The 9282-nt window shown below is 41.0% G+C and overlaps 1 protein-coding gene across 1 annotated transcript in view; it reads left to right on the top strand.

The window, feature by feature from the left end:
- Window positions 1–2864, top strand: part of aebp2 (AE binding protein 2) — a 194997-nt gene extending 192133 nt beyond the window's left edge. Inside the window, exon 10 of the transcript XR_006315049.1 lies at window positions 2804–2864. The gene's annotated coding sequence lies outside the window, so the exon portion shown is untranslated. The remainder of the gene's footprint in view (window positions 1–2803) is intronic.
- The last annotated feature ends 6418 nt before the right edge of the window (window positions 2865–9282 follow it).

Genomic DNA, 9282 nt, shown 5'->3' with positions numbered 1-9282 from the left:
ACATCCTTCCCTGACAGCCTATGCTCCCAATTTATGCTCCTCAGATCCTGTCTTGCAGTATCGTATTTACCCTTCCCCCAATTGTAAAACCTGCCCTGTTGCACGCACCTATCTCTCTCCATAACCAAAGTGAAAGTCACAGAATTGTGGTCACCATCACCAAAATACAGTTACATTGTTTTTAAGACGTTTGGATAAGTACATTATTAAGAAATATTTGGAGCGATATGTACCGAGCACAGGTAGGTGGGTAGGTGGGTAGGTGGGACGAGTTTAGCTTGGGATTATGGTTAGCATGGTTGGACCGAAGGATCTATTTCTATGCCTTATGGCTCTATGACTCTATAACCTATGCCACTCCACTGTTCATAGCCTCCATGTAAACACAAGACCCTCTATTTATCTCCCACAGCCCCTTAAACTCCCCACTAACTTCTTGTACAAAGACACCCAAATTCCTCCATATTCCAACATTTCCCTAGTCTCTTTTTCAAAAGATATCTGTCTTTTGACTCTTCCTATTAAGGTGCATAATCCCACATTTCCTGACTAATGCTGCCATTTCATGGAAAATCGGAACCTATCTTGACTGTTTGAACTTGCAATTTTAAACTTGATTGACTTAGAATTCATTCCATTGCCAGAAGGTGCCATTTATTTTTCAGGAGATGTCTCACTGCTTGAGTATATCTCAATAGTTCAGATGACTATATTCAGTATCTGTCAGGAGTCGGATATATCCACGCTACATATTGTTCCAGTATTACATTTTCAACATTATCAGTGGAATTAGGAGACAGCATATTAAAAAAATGTAGCTGGTCATTTGTCACAGTCTTTAAGTACATAGAAAAAGTCTTTCTTTAGCTGAAGTTGTGCAATCCATTCAAATAATTGAGCATAGTCACCAATCTGGCAAGTTGCGGTCTGGGTTACATGTGATTCCAGACCCACAGCAATGTGGTTGACCTTTAACTACCCGCTGGGATGGGAAAAAAATGGTGGCCTAGCTGGCGATACCCTCATCCCACAAATGAATAAAAAAAAAAATTTCCATGTAATTTTCTTGATTTGGTGCAATGAGCAATCCCTTCAGGACCTGGGTTACATACTTGCATTATTTAATACAACCAAAGGTTCCAAATGCAATATTTTGTTTCCAATAATAAGTGATTTTTCAAATGTTTCAATTCTATTCATCTTCAATTCTATTCATGATTAATATATCTCTCTTCATTATTTCTGACCGTTTGTGACACTGTGCCAGGCAATGACTAACTCCAACAACGGAGAATCCATTTACCACCCCTTGATATTTAATGTCATTACTCTCACTGAATCCCCTGCTATCTACATCCTGGGAGTTATCATTAACCAGATGTTGAACAACACCAGTCATATAAATACAGTAGCTGCAAAATCAGGGGCTTAGAATTCAGTGGTAAGTGTCTCACCTCCTGACTCCTCAAAGCTTGTCCAGTGTCTACAAGGAGCAAGTCCTCAGTGTAATAGAAATTGCCCCTCTCCCACCATTTGCCTGGATGAGGAAGCTCCAATATTGCTCAAGAAGCTTAACACAATGCAGGACAAAGCAGCCCACTTGATTGGTAGCCCCTCCATCACCTGCAGCATTCACTCCCTTCACTACTGACACACAAGGTAGCAGTGGGCATCATTGACAAGGTGCACTGCAGAAACTCACCCAAACTTATTTGACAGCACCTTCCAAACGGATGATCTAGAAAGACAAAGGCAGCACATATGTTGAAATCACCACCAGCCACATACCATCCTGTCTTGGGACTATCTCACCATTTCTTCACTGCCACTCAGTCAAAATCTTTGAACTCAACGGTTTAGGAATGCAACTCACCCCACCTTCACAAGGGCAGTTAAGAATGGGTGATAAGTGCTTGCTTATCCAGTGATGCCCAGATCCCATGAACGAGCAATAATAAAATCAATGTCTTTCTAACCACAGAAATCTTTAGTTCTACTGAAAACAGTTTTTTAAAAAATAATTCATTCACAGGATGTGGATGTCACTGGCTAAGCCAGTATTTATTGGGCTTACATAATGCCAAGAGGATTGTTAAAAATCAAACACATTGCTGTGGCCCTGGAGTCATAGCCAGAGTGGATAAGGATGGTAGATTTCCTTTCCTAAAGGAAATTAGTGAACTAGATATGATTTTTTCCCCCAACTATCGTTGTATTGTCATTATTAAACTCTTAATTCCAGATTTATTTAACATTGAATTCAAAGTCCACCCTCTGCCGTGGCAGGATTCCCATCCAGGTCCCTGGAATATTACCAGGATCTGTGGATTAGTAGTCGAGTGCCAATACCACTAGGCCATTGCCTCCCATCCAGCACTGCATGTTGGGTAGTTCACTGACACCCGGAATCAATATACTGAGAGGCAGAATTAGCACTCAGCAATTGCCCAATGATTCTTTTGCTTGTGTGGCTGAGGCCTGAGTTTATGACCGTTAAGAGAGAGCTTAGAATGGAACTCTTGGGATACAGCTGGGCTGAACATCAACGTGACAGGAGAAACCGTAAGTGAGCATGGAACCAGAAAGGACTGAGTCAGGGAGGAGGATGTGGCAGTCAACTCTATCAGAAGCTTAGATTAGATGACAAACCACAGTTGGAGTAATCAATAATACAGTTGGAGAGTATGATCAGGGTGGCTGTGGTGATCTGGATTGGTTTTTAAAATGCTGTTTGTGGTTCCATTGTAATCTGTTTTTTTTCTGAATATTTTCTGCTAACACTGAATTACTGTGACTGTTCTAGCAGAGAGAGAAAAAAAAATTCTGGCAAGGCCACAGACACAATAAAGCGCCCACATGAAAACAACGAGAATACCATTCCACCACTGAATGTAGGAGGTAAGTTCCCACCAAGATAGATAGGGCCTGAGACCATTCAGTAAATGAATAAGACTTCAATTTCCAAAGAACAGTGCTGAGAATGTGGTGATATCACCAGAAGCATCATTGTATTTGCGGCTCTTTGATCTCTTCACATCTGAATAAAATTCAAATCCAACGTTGAAAAACTCACTATGAATTCATGCAACCACATAGCGATCAACCCACACATTATTAATTGAATGCCATTAACCTGCAGGAAAATGGAAAAAAATTCAATTCTAGGATATGTATAAAAGTGAGGATGTTAGCATCAGAGAAATACATTGGGAATAAAAAGGACTTAAAAAGCAATTCATAATTACTTTATTTTTTAAATCAAGAAGAAAACATTTGAGAAATTCTGGATTTTTCATGAATCTGATAAAAGTAAGGAGCATTTTTAGTTTTGATATAAACAAATAATTAAAGAGATTTTTCTGTAATCTTCAGTCTTTCTGCCACTTCAAAGGCACAACACAGAATAAGTGCTAATTGGGGAGAGACAAACATGTTCACATGGATAAAAATTTAGTTGGCCAGCAGGAAGCAGAGGGTAGGGGTAAATTGACCATTTTCTGGTTTGTAAACTGTTACTAGTGGAGTACCATATAAATTATGGCTGGGATCTTAATTATTTACTTGACTTCAGTGAAGGGCCAGATGTTGAGTTGCTAAATTTGCTGATGCCATGAAGATAGGTAGGAAATTAAGTTGTCAAGGAGACATAAAGATTTTACAAAGAGATTTAGGGAGGTTAAATAAGTAGGCAAAAATTTGGCAGATGGAATATAATGCTGGAAAGTGTGAACTTCTCTATTTGCACTCATCTGTACTTGTGATGCCAAGGCATACAAGGCCATGTGCCAAGTGCTGGAAAATGGGATTAGAATAGTTAGATGTTTGTTTTTAGCCAGTGTGGACTTCAGAGGTCAAAGGGCTAGTATTGCGGGATCTAGGTTTCCTGGACGTGAATCGCAAGATTTATATAGGTGCAGAAAGTGACTGAGAAGTAGATTAAATATTGTTGTTTATTGCAAGGGGAATGAAATATAAAAAGGGGGACATTTTACATGACCTCACTAAGACCATATCTACAGTATGATGTACAGTTTTGCTCTCCTTAGAGTAATAGAGTCATAGAGATGTACAGCATGGAAACAGACCCTTTGATCCAACCAGTCCATGCCGACCAGATATCCCAACCTAAACTAGTCCCACCTGCCAGCACCCGGCCCATATCCATCCAAACCCTTTCTATTCATATACCCATCCAAATGTTGCAGTTGTACCAGCCTCCACCACTTCCTCTACTTAAGAAAGAACATAATTGCATTAGAAGCCCTTCTGAGAAGGCTCACTTGTCTAATTCCTGGGATAGAGGGATTTATTTTATAAAGGTTTGAACAGATTTGAAGTATGTCCATTGGACTGTAGAAGAATGAGAAGTGATCTCATTGAAATATATGAGGTTCTGTGTGAATCTTGGATTTGGAGAGAGGGTTTTCTCCTGTGGGTCAACTGGTCAAGTTTAAATATTAGGGGACAACGATGTAAGAATGAGATTAGGAGAAGTTTTTTTTCTCTCAGAGGATTGTCAATCTGTAGAAATCTCTTGCTAAGAGAATAGTAGAAGGAGGGTCATTGAACATAATCAAAGCTGAGTTAGATAGATTTTGACGGAAAAGGGGGTGAAGACTTATGGGGTTAGGTAGGAAAATTGACTTCGACAATCAGATAAAATAGGTAAAGCAAATAATAATACTGTAAGCATGACGTACATGTGCCATTCTTTCTTCATGTTTGTCCTTGGAGGACTGAGTGACTATGTGCTGATTTGTGTCAGCATGAGTGTGTTTTCAGTATAAATGTGCAGTGTACTCATTGCATGGGTTTTTACTGGCTGTTATTGAAAACAATATGTCTTATAAATCAAAGATAATGCAGCTGTGAAGAGTTTCACAATAGATATTGTGACCAGGGACTTATGATGAAAATGGGTCTTTTGAATTAATTTTTAACTTTTAAATATGTAAGTACAAAGTGATTAATCTTTCTTGCAGCATTGGAATGTGAGTGCCGGCCAAATGAGACGCAATCAAAGATTTAGACAGATTGTTGATCGGTTCCTTGTCAGATTGCAAGATTCTGTAGTTTTATTTTACATTATGAAGAGTCGTTTTGGCTTTGCTTTCGGAGCTCTGTTCACCATGTCACCAGCTATTGCCCTGAAGAGTAATTGCCAGTGCTTCTGATGCTACAGCTGACTGAACTCCAGATGCAGTCACAAGCCACAGCTTGGAAATCTCTCAATCCTGATTAACCATCGTTAATAAAGCAAACACAATTGCGTAACTAGAGTCTTCCTGTCTCTTTCAGCTACAACATGACCTAGTTACATCCTCCCGTAATCATGCACTCTGATGCGTATCATAGCTGCCTCTGGCTATCTCTCACTGCTACTTGTTTACACATGTGGTCTTATAACTAAGATAGAGGGTTAGAATGCATTGTAAATTGCACAACAATTAACCCATGGGGATATGTGAACACAATGGCTAGATACAGCGAGGATTAGGTTTGTGAGAGTTTTATGAATGGTCTTTTTTTCAGAAGATTTCCCATTTCCTGTTTTAGTTGATGTTGCTTTTAGAACGGGACTGAAGACAGCAATAAATGATTCTCTGCTTATGGCTAATGCTGAGCTGTTTATGAAAAAAAGAGAACATGTGAACAACAGAAATTGAATGGACCAGTTAAGACTAGCTGGACAAAGAGCTTGACCCCAAAGTTTAAATATGAAGGACATCAAATTTAAGAATGAGATTAGGTTTTTTTTTAACATGGATAGCTTTTGGATAGCATCCTCCCAGAATGCAAACTTTGCTGGGAGGAAATAAAGAGGGATAGACCTTCAGCTAATTTAAGTCAATAAACTTCCCCAAAGAAAGAAAACAAATTATTTTCAGCTATATGGTGATTTTTCTTATCTCATAATGTTCCAAAGCGCTTTATAGCCAACTATATTCATTTGAAGGAAAGTCACCCATAGGGGTCGTAAGGTTGGTATGCAATGTTAAGTAACACGAACAACAACATGGGTTCTATTCCTGCATTGGCTGAGGTTATTATGAAGGGCTCTCCTTTTCAACCTCTCCCTTCACCTAAGGTATGGCAATCCTCTAGTTAAACCATCACCAGGCATCTCTCAAGTTGTGAGAGAGCAGCCTTGTGTCTGGTAGGATCATGGGGACTTTACCTTTTACATTTTAGTGACTATTGTAATAAAGGAAGTATGGCAGTCACTTTATAAGCAGCAAGTTCCCAGGCACAGGTAAGTGATGTTTTCATTCATTTTAATAGTCTTATTTCAGCTTGAAACATTTAAATATTGAAAAGACTGCATAAAACTGTGTGTGTGTGGAACTTTGCTGCACTATTTAAAAAGTTAGTTCTGCCTCTGTATTCTGTATAATGTGCAGCATGTTAAGATAAACACAGTTAAGTAAGTTACTAGGTTTTGTATGTGTCTGATGCCAGGTTATATCATCATTCACTCCTGGCTGGGAGGAATCTGTATGCAAAAGACTGACATGTAAAAAGCAATAAACTAAGGAGAGGGAAAAGACAAATTCTAATTCTTAAGTTGTCACCATCTGAGCAGTTAAGGTAAATCCCTGGGATGGTCATGGTCCTTTAAAACAGGCAAACTATATTCAGCAGCCTCATTGTAGCTGCGAGGGTAAATTCAGCATGAAGTTTAAATTTTAAGCCTCTGTACACATGTTTTGATTATATTTTGCAGGTCTCTTTATAGAATAGCAAAGTAAACTGTACTCTGAAAATTCTGTACAGTATAATTTGTACTCTGAAAATTCTGTAGCTGATGGTTAGATTTAGATGGGGTCCAGATGAAGGTGAGAGATGGTGGAGGGGTTTGGCAAGGTACAGTGGCGCCAAGTGGTCTTATGTACTCACAAGTGCACTCATTCTCTAATTATCTGAAAGCTTCTCCTGTAACCTTCAAGGAGTGCGTACCAGTGGGGTAGGCAGAACCCAGGCTCAGTCTGGGTGTCGCCCTCTCCATCCGCTTCTCTTTTTCTTCCGTTTCTCGTTCTTCCGTTTCTCGTTCTTCTCCCTTTTAATTTTTGTTTTGACTTTCCTTGTTGGAGAGAGTGGGCAGTGACAGCTTTGGAGTGTTTCAGCAGCTGAGGGCCCAGAGTGGGACAGTCAGCAGATCCTAAGTGGAGTGAGACGACCAGCCATCGGTGGGTCCAGACTGGAGTGGAGTGGCTGCCTGGTGGGCCTGGAGTGTGGTGGCCGTCGGTCATCAGACTGAGGCCCGGTGCGGTCAGCCTGTCACAGATGGTGGTCAGCCGCTTGTGAGCCTGGTTGGGGTCAGCCCAACACGTGGGAGAGTGAGACCATGTGTTGAAACCCCCCAGCGTGGAGCGACTGCAGGCTGTAGAAGGACCACAATGTTTATCTTTTAATTTTATTTCTTTATTTTCCTAATTGATGCTGTGAAAAACTGTAATGTGGAACTTTTAGTTTTTCTCTTTATTTCTCTATTTTTGTACCTAACCTATTTTAGTACTAAAATTTGTAACTGGGTACTTTGTACCTAAGATGTGGCACAGTGGGCACGGTGGCTCAGTGGTTAGCACTGCTGCCTCACAGCACCAGGGACCCAGGTTTGATTCCTGTCTCTGTGTGGAGTTCTCACATTCTCCCTGTGTCTGTGTGTGTTTTCTCCAGGTGCTCCAGTTTTCTCCCATAGTCCAAAGATGTGCAGGTCAGGTGAATTGGCCGTGGGAAATTGCCCATAGTGTTCAGGGATATGTAGGTTAGTTGCATTGGTCAGACGGAAATGGGTCTGGGTGGGTTACTCTTCAGAGGGTCGGTGTGGACTTGTTGGACCAAATGGCCTGTTTCTACACTTTAGGAAATCTAATGTAACTAGGTTCTTTGTACCAGGTGTGGTGACAATGCACACGTTTTACTGTACTTTTTAGATTAGATTACTTACAGTGTGGAAACAGGTCTTTCAGCCCAACAAGTCCACACCGACCCGCTGAAGCGCAACCCACCCATACCCCTGCATTTACCCCTTCATCTAACCTGGACTGTGGACTGTGGGAGGAAACCAGAGCACCGGAGGAAACCCACACAGACACGGGGAGAATGTGCAAACTCCACACAGTCAGCCGCCTGAGGCGGGAATTGGACCTGGGTCTCTGGCGCTGTGAGGCAGCAGTGCTAACCACCGTGCCGTCCACATGAGTACACACGACAATAAACCTAATTCTAATTCTATTAAAACTTGCTGTTGACAGGCCAAGGAGCAATAGTGATGGTTCCAGCATTGGAGGCGGTTAAAAGGTTGAATCAGGAAAGCCAGGCTTGTTCTCCTTGGAGCAAAGGAGATTCAGAGAAGATTTTATAGAAGTTATAGATTACAGCAGAATTAAATAAAATAGTCAAGCAAACTGTCTTTCTATTAGCTGTAAGATTGGGGAAATTAGAATAAAGAATTTGGGCAGAAGACATCAGGGAGAATATGAGGACAGTCAGTGGCAATGACCTGGAACTCATTGCCACAGGAGGGTGGAGCAAGCAAATTATTTCAAAAGGAAATTGAGTGTGTACCTGAGGGAAATAAATTTGCGAGGTTATGTGACCAACTGGGACTTATCGGACTCTCTAAATTGCTCTGCAGAAAGCCAACATGATGGCCCATGTTTGTGCTATCAATGAGTCATCAAAGACTTTAAACTGGCAGCACTGTACCCTTGGTCCTTGGGACTTGAGTGCAACAACTGCCTCATAAATCAAGACTTTCTCCACCAGCGTGAGGGCAGAGAATGTCTCTTCTTCTTTCCAACTCATAGAATTGTAAAAAATGGAAATCTGCTGTCTGACATTCATCGGTCCCTGTCTTTCCCAAGTCAAATTCTGGACTCTCCTCACCTTATCTAAAATTTTGTACAAACACTGGTTCAGCATCAACTACAGTATCACATCCAGGCTTAGGAAGGAAGTGTGTGAATGTTTCAGAATGAATGCAGGATATTCCCAGCGTCATAGACTCATAGAGTCCCACAGCACAGAGAAGGACCTTTCAGCCCAATCTGATCCGTGCCAACCAAAATGTCCATCAATGCTAACCCCATTTCCCTGTACTTGGACCCATATCCTTCTAAATCTTTCCTATCCATGCTTTTGTCCAAATGCCTCTTAAATGGTGTTAATGAACCCGCCTCAACCACTTCCATTGGCAACTCATTCCTTTGGGTACCACCCTCTGTGTAAAAGAAGTTGCCCCTCAGGCTAACTTTTATTCTTTCCCCTCTAACCTTAAAC

This window comes from Chiloscyllium plagiosum, chromosome 23 (genome assembly GCF_004010195.1).
Source record: "Chiloscyllium plagiosum isolate BGI_BamShark_2017 chromosome 23, ASM401019v2, whole genome shotgun sequence".
Lineage (NCBI taxonomy): Eukaryota > Metazoa > Chordata > Chondrichthyes > Orectolobiformes > Hemiscylliidae > Chiloscyllium > Chiloscyllium plagiosum.
This window is presented reverse-complemented; position numbering and strand designations above follow the sequence as displayed.